The sequence below is a fragment of the Capricornis sumatraensis genome, chromosome 9 (assembly GCF_032405125.1).
Source record: "Capricornis sumatraensis isolate serow.1 chromosome 9, serow.2, whole genome shotgun sequence".
NCBI lineage: Eukaryota > Metazoa > Chordata > Mammalia > Artiodactyla > Bovidae > Capricornis > Capricornis sumatraensis.
The window spans coordinates 38,347,646-38,355,901 of NC_091077.1; positions in this window are offsets into that span (position 1 = coordinate 38,347,646).

An 8,256-nucleotide genomic window follows, 5' to 3' on the forward strand; every position below is an offset into this window, starting at 1 on the left:
GCCTTAGCAGTTTCCCCAGAGTCCTTCTATCCTGACCAAGATGTCATGATCAGCCCCACCTACCAGGCAAGGAAGCAAAGGACAGAGAGATGAGTGAGCTGCCAGAGTATGAATCCTTGACCTGCAGGATCTCTTAGTCAGGATTCAAGAGTCCTACCAGCTGTGTGCTCAGCCCTGTTGGCCTAGGGATGCAGGAATGAATATTCTCTTAGAGCCCTTGGGTAGCTCATACAGTCAAAGATCATTATGGTGATGGAGGGTTATACAGGATGCTCTCGGAATGCACAAAGATGCTGGCCCCAACTTAGCCAAGGGTATGAAAACACTGAAGAAAATGGGAAACTAGCATTTGATCTCTATAACAACCTTTCGAGCTAGGAGATGATACTCCATTTTATAGAAAAAGAACAAGGTTCAAAAAGGTATAGTGATTTGCCTAAGGTCTCACTGCTAAGAGCAAAATGGAGCATAAAATCTGGTTCTCTAGATTCCTTGTCTTTACAAACAAGGACCAGAGTACTTTCCCCATGACCCCTGGGCCTGCCTCACTCATCTGGCAGGGCCACAGTCTCACAGCAGCAGCACCATCAAAATGAGATTGGACAAGGCTCTATGGTTATTTTATATTCCAAGCCCCCTTCCCCTCTCATAATTTTACCCAAGATTCCTGGTGTATTAGACTCTAGTTGTAAGTAACAACCTTAAAGTGATTATCTAAAAAAGGAAATTTACTGAGTCTCTGAATGAAACAACCTTGTACAGGGATGGCTAGATTCAGGTTCTGACACAGTCATCTCACTCTGGTTTGCTCTGTGTGGCCTCTTTCCCTGGGCAGACTTTCTCCAGAAGGTGGAGACAGCCTCTGGCAGCTTCAGGTTTATATCCTAATAGACTGGTAACTGCAATGGAAAGAACATCTTTTTCTTGGTACCAGTAAAAAATGCTGGGATTGACTCATTAGCTCATCTGGATCTGTTTCCATCCCTAAACCAGTCGCTGCAGCTAGGGGAAATGGTCCTCTGGGCACCTGGAAAGGAGTGAGTCCCACCTACAACACACTGACTGAAAGCGGGAGAGAGGTGCTTGCATCAAAAAGAAGAAAGTGCAGAGTTCCCTCCGTCCCAGGGGAGAATAGTGCATGTGGAGGGCACAAATAACTGTTGTCAGCCATATTCAAAGATTATCTTTACTTGATCACTGCTTTTCTAACGTTTTGAGATACAGCATACATGCAATAATGTGAGCCAAATTTTTTAGACTACAATTTGATGAGGGTGATGTATCCATATGGTCAGTCAGCCTCCAGATCAATATAGAAAACATCACCAGTCCCCGGAGGCTGGCCTTGTTTCCCTTCCTAGTCAGTATCCCACAGAAGCAAACACTATCTTGACCTGCCTTACCATAGATTCATTGTGCTTGCCCTTCAGTTTTATAAAAAGGGACTTGTCCATGCATCCACTTGTGTTCAATATTATGTCTGTGAGATTCATCCATATTATTGTGTGTATCAGAAGTTCATTTAAAAAAAAATTATTTCATGCTGAATAGTAGTCCATTATATGAATATACCATAGTTTACCCATTCTACTATTATAAATAAAGCCACTATAAGAAATTTCTATGTGCCATTTGGTATGCATACATTCAGGAATAGAGTTGCTGCATCGTAGGATAGGTGCATGTTTAGCTGGACTAGACAGCGCCAAATGCTTTCCAAAGTGGTTCTACCAACTTACATCCCCACCTGCAGTGTAGAGTTCCTGCTCCACATCTTTGTCAGCACTTGGTATTGTTCATCTTTCTAATTTTGACCATTCTGGTGGCACCCAGGAATTTGAACCCAAGAGTCTTATCTTTTCATCAATGATCCTTTTACTCTGAGCATCCCTGAAATCAGGTTTGAATTTGTGTAGCCTGGAATATTCTCCAGTGTGGCCCAGGACCTACACTACACAACACAGCAGATAAACATTTCATGCTGAATGAGGGAACCCCTGCCCATGCCCATGACTCCACTGGGCAAGGAAGCTCTCATGGAAAAAGAGGCATCAGCCCTGGAGAGGCAGCCTAGTGAAGCAGCAAAGAACTCGGGCTCTGGGACTTCCTGGAGGTCCCGTGGTTAAGACTTCGCTTCCACTGCAGGGGGCACGGGTTTGATCCCTGGTTAGGTAAGATCCTGCGTGCCACATAACGTGGCCAAGGGGAAACAAAGAAACAAAAGTACCTATTAAGAGCTCAGGCTCCAGAATGGGTAAAATGTTAGTACTCACCTTATAGGGTTATTTAAAGAATATATATGTGTGCTAAGTCACTTCAGTCATGTATGACTCTTTGTGAGCCTATGGATTGTAGCCTGCCAGGCTCCTCTGTACATGGGGTTCTCCAGGCAAGTATAATACTGGAGTGGGTTTTCATTCCCTTTTCCAAGGGATCTTTCCAACCCAGGGATTGAACCTGAGTCTCGAGTCTCCTGCATTGGCAGGCAGGTTCTTTACTACAAGTGCCACCTGGAAAGCCCGAAAGAATAGATATGTATGAAAAAATTACAGTGACTGACACATGATAGAAGCTATGTGAATGATGACTACTGTTTCTATCATTGGCCAGAATCAAGCTCTGGGTCTCTCTGGGGAAGGAAGTCTATAGGCAGATGGCATCTGGCTCAGCCCCCTGTATTAAGACTCAGTGATTTATGAAATGTCAGAAACCTGTTTCAAACTGATTGAGGAAGGAAAAAGAGGCAACATGCTGGCCAAAGATGATTCTCCCCTGGGCTCTAGCAAGAAGTCATCTTCCACTGATCTGGAACCTCAGCCTATCACTGCATCCCAAGCCCTACAGCCAATGACATCTGAAGAGATGAAATGGAATCGTGGAGGTAAAGCTCTTAGAACTGATTGCACCAACCACTCAATCCAGACACAAGACTGTGTTATGTGCCAGGAGCTATATGATTCTGGACCCCTGGGTATTGGTCTGAACCCTGCCACCAGCTTCATGTGACCTGAGGCCTTAATATTTTCTTGTGAAGTAGAAATTAGAAGAAATCAGAGCTCTCAGCCAGAGTTCTGAAGAGGTAGTGACAGGCAGGGATTCTTCCAAGAAATAGTAAAAAAGAAAGCCCTTCCCTCACAACAGCCCCTGTCCAGTGAGCTGTTCCAACCCCTAACCAAGCCTTCTGATGGGCAGCCAATAGTGTCAAATAGGAAAAACAACTCCCTCTCACCATCTGTCCACCTAATGACCTGACCTACTCTGCCTTGTGTCAAGCCCACATTACAGACAGGGCAGACACAGCCCTACTTTAGCACTCCCAAGCTTGCTGTTCTCCACAAATGCTGCTTCCATCCATCCAGGAGCTTCAAAACTGGGAAGAAATCTTACAGTTCTGTGAATTCAACTCTGTAGTGCAATGACCCGATTGGCCACTAGGTGGAGAAAGCTCCTTTTTTAGCTGGACAAAGCAGACCAGTCTCAGGACCTTCAGTTCAGTTCAGTTCAGTTCAGTTCAGTTCAGTCACTCAGTCGTGTCCGACTCTGCGACCCCATGAATCGCAGCATGCCAGGCCTCCCTGTCCATCACCAACTCCCGGAGTTCACTCAGACTCACATCCATCGAGTCGGTGATGCCATCCAGCCATCTCATCCTCTGTCGTCCCCTTCTCCTGCCCCCAATCCCTCCCAGCATCAGAGTCTTTTCCAATGAGTCAACTCTTCGCGTGAGGTGGCCAAAGTACTGGAGTTTCAGCTTTAACATCATTCCTTCCAAAGAACACCCAGGACTGATCTTCCTTGCAGTCCAAGGGACTCTCAGTTGTCTTCTCCAACACCACAGTTCAAAAGCATCAATTCTTTGGCGCTCAGCTTTCTTCACAGTCTCTCACATCCATACATGACCACTGGAAAAACCATAGCCTTGACTAGATGGACCTTTGTTGGCCAAGTAATGTCTCTGCTTTTTAAAATGCCATCTAGGTTGGTCATAACTTTTCTTCCAAGGAGTAAGCGTCTTTTAATTTCATGGCTGTAGTCACCATCTGCAGTGATTTTGGAGCCCAAAAAAATAAAGTCTGACACTGTTTCCACTGTTTCCCCATCTATTTGCCATGAAGTGATGGGACCGGATACCATGATCTTCGTTTTCTGAATGTTGAGCTTTAAGCCAACTTTTTCACTCTCCTCTTTCACTTTCATCAAGAAACTCTTTATTTCCTCTTCACTTTCTTCCATGAAGGTGGTGTCATCTGCATATCTGAGGTTATTGATATTTCTCCCGGCAATCTTGATTCCAGCTTGTGCTTCTTCCAGCCCAGCGTTTCTCATGATGTACTCTGCATAGAAGTTAAATAAGCAGGGTGACAATATACAGCCTTGATGTACTCCTTTTCCTATTTGGAACCAGTCTGTTGTTCTGTTTGATTTAATGCCAAAGAGAAGAGAATGACTTTCTCTGAGCCCCTGTATTTGATATTTCACTTAGCCCTCGAGACAATTTGAAAAGGTTAATTTTAACAAGAGAAATACAGAGGCAAACTCTTGCAAAGCTTACACAACTAAGACATAGTGTGCAGAGATATGACCCGCATGATCCCAAGTTCTAGCACACCTTACCAGGTGTTCCCTGGGGGATAACTCTGAGGGCTCTAGTTTAGTCACTTGCCCGGGAGTACACCTGATGTCTAGCCTGCTCATCAGCCTTTCTTTTTTAAGCTCTCTTCACTTGCGTGATGTCTCTGCTCTATTCTTTAGACCCTGTGGTTCTGAGAGAGTGACCCCGCCCACTCCCTGGTTCCAAGGGTGAAGCTGTGACCTAAACATGGGCAATCAGAATCATAAGTCTGGAGCTGTTAGTAGCCATCTTTGCCAACATATAAGGAGAGTCTGCCTGATAATTAAGCCAACACAGGCTTCCCTGGTGGCTCAGATGGTAAAGCGTCTGCCTGCAATACGGGAGACCCAGGTTCAATCCCTGGGCCAGGAAGTTACCCTGGAGAAGGAGATGGCAACACACTCCAGTACTCTTGCCTGGAAAATTCCATGGAGGGAGGAGCCTGGTAGGCTACAATCCATGGGGTTGCCAAGAATCGGACACGACTGAGCAACTTCACTTTCAGAGGAAAACAGAGCTGAGAGATAAGAAGAGACTGATTTCTAATGAGCACCTGGATCCAACCATGCCTGAAGCTAATACTTTCAGGACTTTTTAGTTATGAATCAGTAGATTCCTTTTCCCTTAAGTCAGTTTAAGTTGACTTTCTATCACTTCAACCAAGAGTGCCGCCTAATACATTTCTACTCATCCTGAGAAGATCACTGACCCTCAAGGCTGAGTTGCCTGCCTTTCTTTGCTCCCAGATGCCCTGTGCCTCCTCTAGTATTACTATTAATATTCTCTGTTATGGTCAACTGCCCTGGTGGCTCAGACAGTAAAGAAACTGCCTGCAATGCTCAGAGACCCATGCTCAATCCCTGGATTGGGAAGATTCCCTAGAAAAGAGGATTACAACCCACGGCTCAGACGGTAAAGCATCTGTCTACAATGAGGAAGACCTGGGTTCGATCCCTGGGTTGGGAAGATTCTCTGGAGAAGGAAATGGCAACCCACTCCAGTACTCTTGCCTAGAAAATCCCATGGATGGAGGAGCCTGGTGTCCATGGGGTCGCAAAGAATTGGACACAACTGAACGACTTCACTTTCACTTTCCAGTATTCTTGCCTGGAGAATCCCATGGCCAGAGGAGCCTGGCAGGCTACAGTCCATGGGGTGGCAAAGAGCTGGACACGACTGAGTGACTAACACTTTCATTTAAACTAGAAACTCTTTGAGGTCAGGAACTGGACCTTATTCATTACCCTTAGTCCCCGGTGCTTAGCATAGGACTGTGATTATCTTAATAACTGCTTTGTGATGAGTAAATTAATGGGTAAGTGAATATGGTCTGGTAGGGACCATTGCTGGGATTTTACACGAAGACTTCTTGAAGGAGCAGAGCCTCTAGTGATTATCAAGGTCAGAGGAACCAGGTTGCTGGGTGGGAAGAGAGTGAAAGGACATAGAAGTTATGGGCTATAGTAGATTGTTTCAATAATGGCCTCTCAGGATTTTTGGCCTCCTAGGTCTGAGCCCTTTTGCAAAGTGACTTTGTCATTCTAGGCATCAAGATGCATGAGTGCATGCTAAGCTGCTTCAGTTGTGTCCAACTCTTTGTGAGCCAATGGACTGTCGCCCAGCAGGCTTCTCTGTCCATGGGATTCTCCAGGCAAAAATACTGAGTGGGTTGCCATGTCCTCCTCTAGGGGATCTTCCTGACCCAGGGATCGAACTTGAGTCTCTTACATCTCCTGCATTCACAGGCAGGTTCTTTACCATTAGTGCTACCTGGAAAACCCAGGCATCAAGGTAAGAATTTCACAATCCCTTGAATCTAGACTGACCTCGAGACTTGCTTTGCTCAGAGAATGTAGGAATGTGACGTTGTGCAACATTCAAGGCTAGGGTATAGGTCTTGAAGCTTCCACTCCCACCATGTTGAAAAGAAGTCTGGACTAGACCACATGGAGACAGAAGCCAGTAGCCAGTTCCACATGCATGGAGGAGAACATCTTCGACTTCAATAGAATCACAAGGAATAATAATGTTTTAAATCACTATGTTTAGGGATGATTCATTGCATAGTAAAGGATCACAGAATCACCAAGTACAATATCTATCCCTTGTTTTGGCTTCCTTGTATCTATTTACCCTTCTTCCTATAATAGGCTTTTCCTGGAAAAGCCCCACCCTCAGCTCCTGTGGTCTGGGTGGGTCCAACTCTACCCTCCTGGCTTCTGCTAGAAGCTTTGGGAAGGTCTTGAGCCCAGAGTTGTTGGTAACCTTCTTTGTTACTTCTTGGGGAGCATCTGCTGGAGAAAGGAGCCCTTGGTGATCCAGCTGTTCCTGGAGACTGTCTGCCCCTGAACTTTAAAAGGCAAAGGCCAATCAATCCACTATTTTGTATAAGCCGATTCAGTTCAGCCGCTCAGTCATGTCCGACTCTCTGCGATCCCATGGACTGCAGCGTGCCAGGCTTCCCTCTCCGTCACCAACTCCCAGAGCTTACGCAAACTCATATTCACTGAGTTGGTGATGCCATCCAACCATCTCATCCTCTGTCCTCCCCTTCTCCTCCCACCTTCAATCTTAAAACTGATTAGAGTTGGGAAATCTGTTACTTGCACCTGAGGGGCAGGAAGTTGGCTAGGAGCTGAGCAGTTGCTGGCAGAGGGCTGTTAGGGTAGGAGAGAGCTCCCTGGAGCATGTGGGACAGTGAATTTATTTTTCCTCAGGGCCTCCTGTATGCTAGGATCCTGGAATGAAACACGATCTCTGTCCCAGAGGACCCAGTGGGTACAAGTTACTCATTACAATTGTGATAAAGTGCTGGGAAGGAAAACAACTGCAGCTACAGCATATAACTGGGGGACTGAGCCCAGGCCGGGGGAGGGGCAGGAAGGGTCTCCCTGAGGAAGTGAGCTTCAAGCTAAGACTGGGAGGTTGGATAGGAACTAGGCTGGGGTGATGGGTAACAGGTGCAGGGGAGGGGAAGGGGATATTCCAGGCAGAGGGAACAGTGTGTGCCAAGGCCTTGAGGCAAGCAGATGCTTGTTATCTTGAAGGAGGGAAAATATGTCACCATGTAAGGGGAGAGACTAGCAGGGCCAAGTCCCTCGGGGTGAATCAAGATTTTCAGCAGAAGGCAGCAGAAATAAATTCCAGCTAGCTCAAATTCAAGAAACTACTAAGAGTGCTAAAGAGCTGGGCTTGAGGTATATAACCCCTATCACATCACAAAACAGGCACAGAAAGGACGCCACTGTCCTCGCCTATGCTAAGCTCTGGATGCTGTTGCCTGTGCCAGTAGCCCAGCCAGTCCTGACGCTGTGCCCATGACCTCAGTCTTGTCACCACAGCCCCCACCAGAGAAAACTGCTCCTGGGCCTCCCCAGCCCAACTTGTGGGCATCACTGGCTCTCTGGAGGAGATGGTGTGAACTGGAAGAGCCTGGGCCTTAGCTGGAAGAGAAACCTGGAGAGCAGCTAACATTTTTGGCAGAAAATGGGGGCACTTCCCAAACTTAGAAAAGGGTTCAGACAACAAACATCAGAGTAGGATCTGGTCTTATAGTGGTTTTATCATAATCTTATAGTGGTCTTAAATGGCCATGCATGTTTTAAACTATTCCTCTCTTCAGGAAGTCAAGTTTTAATTTCCTC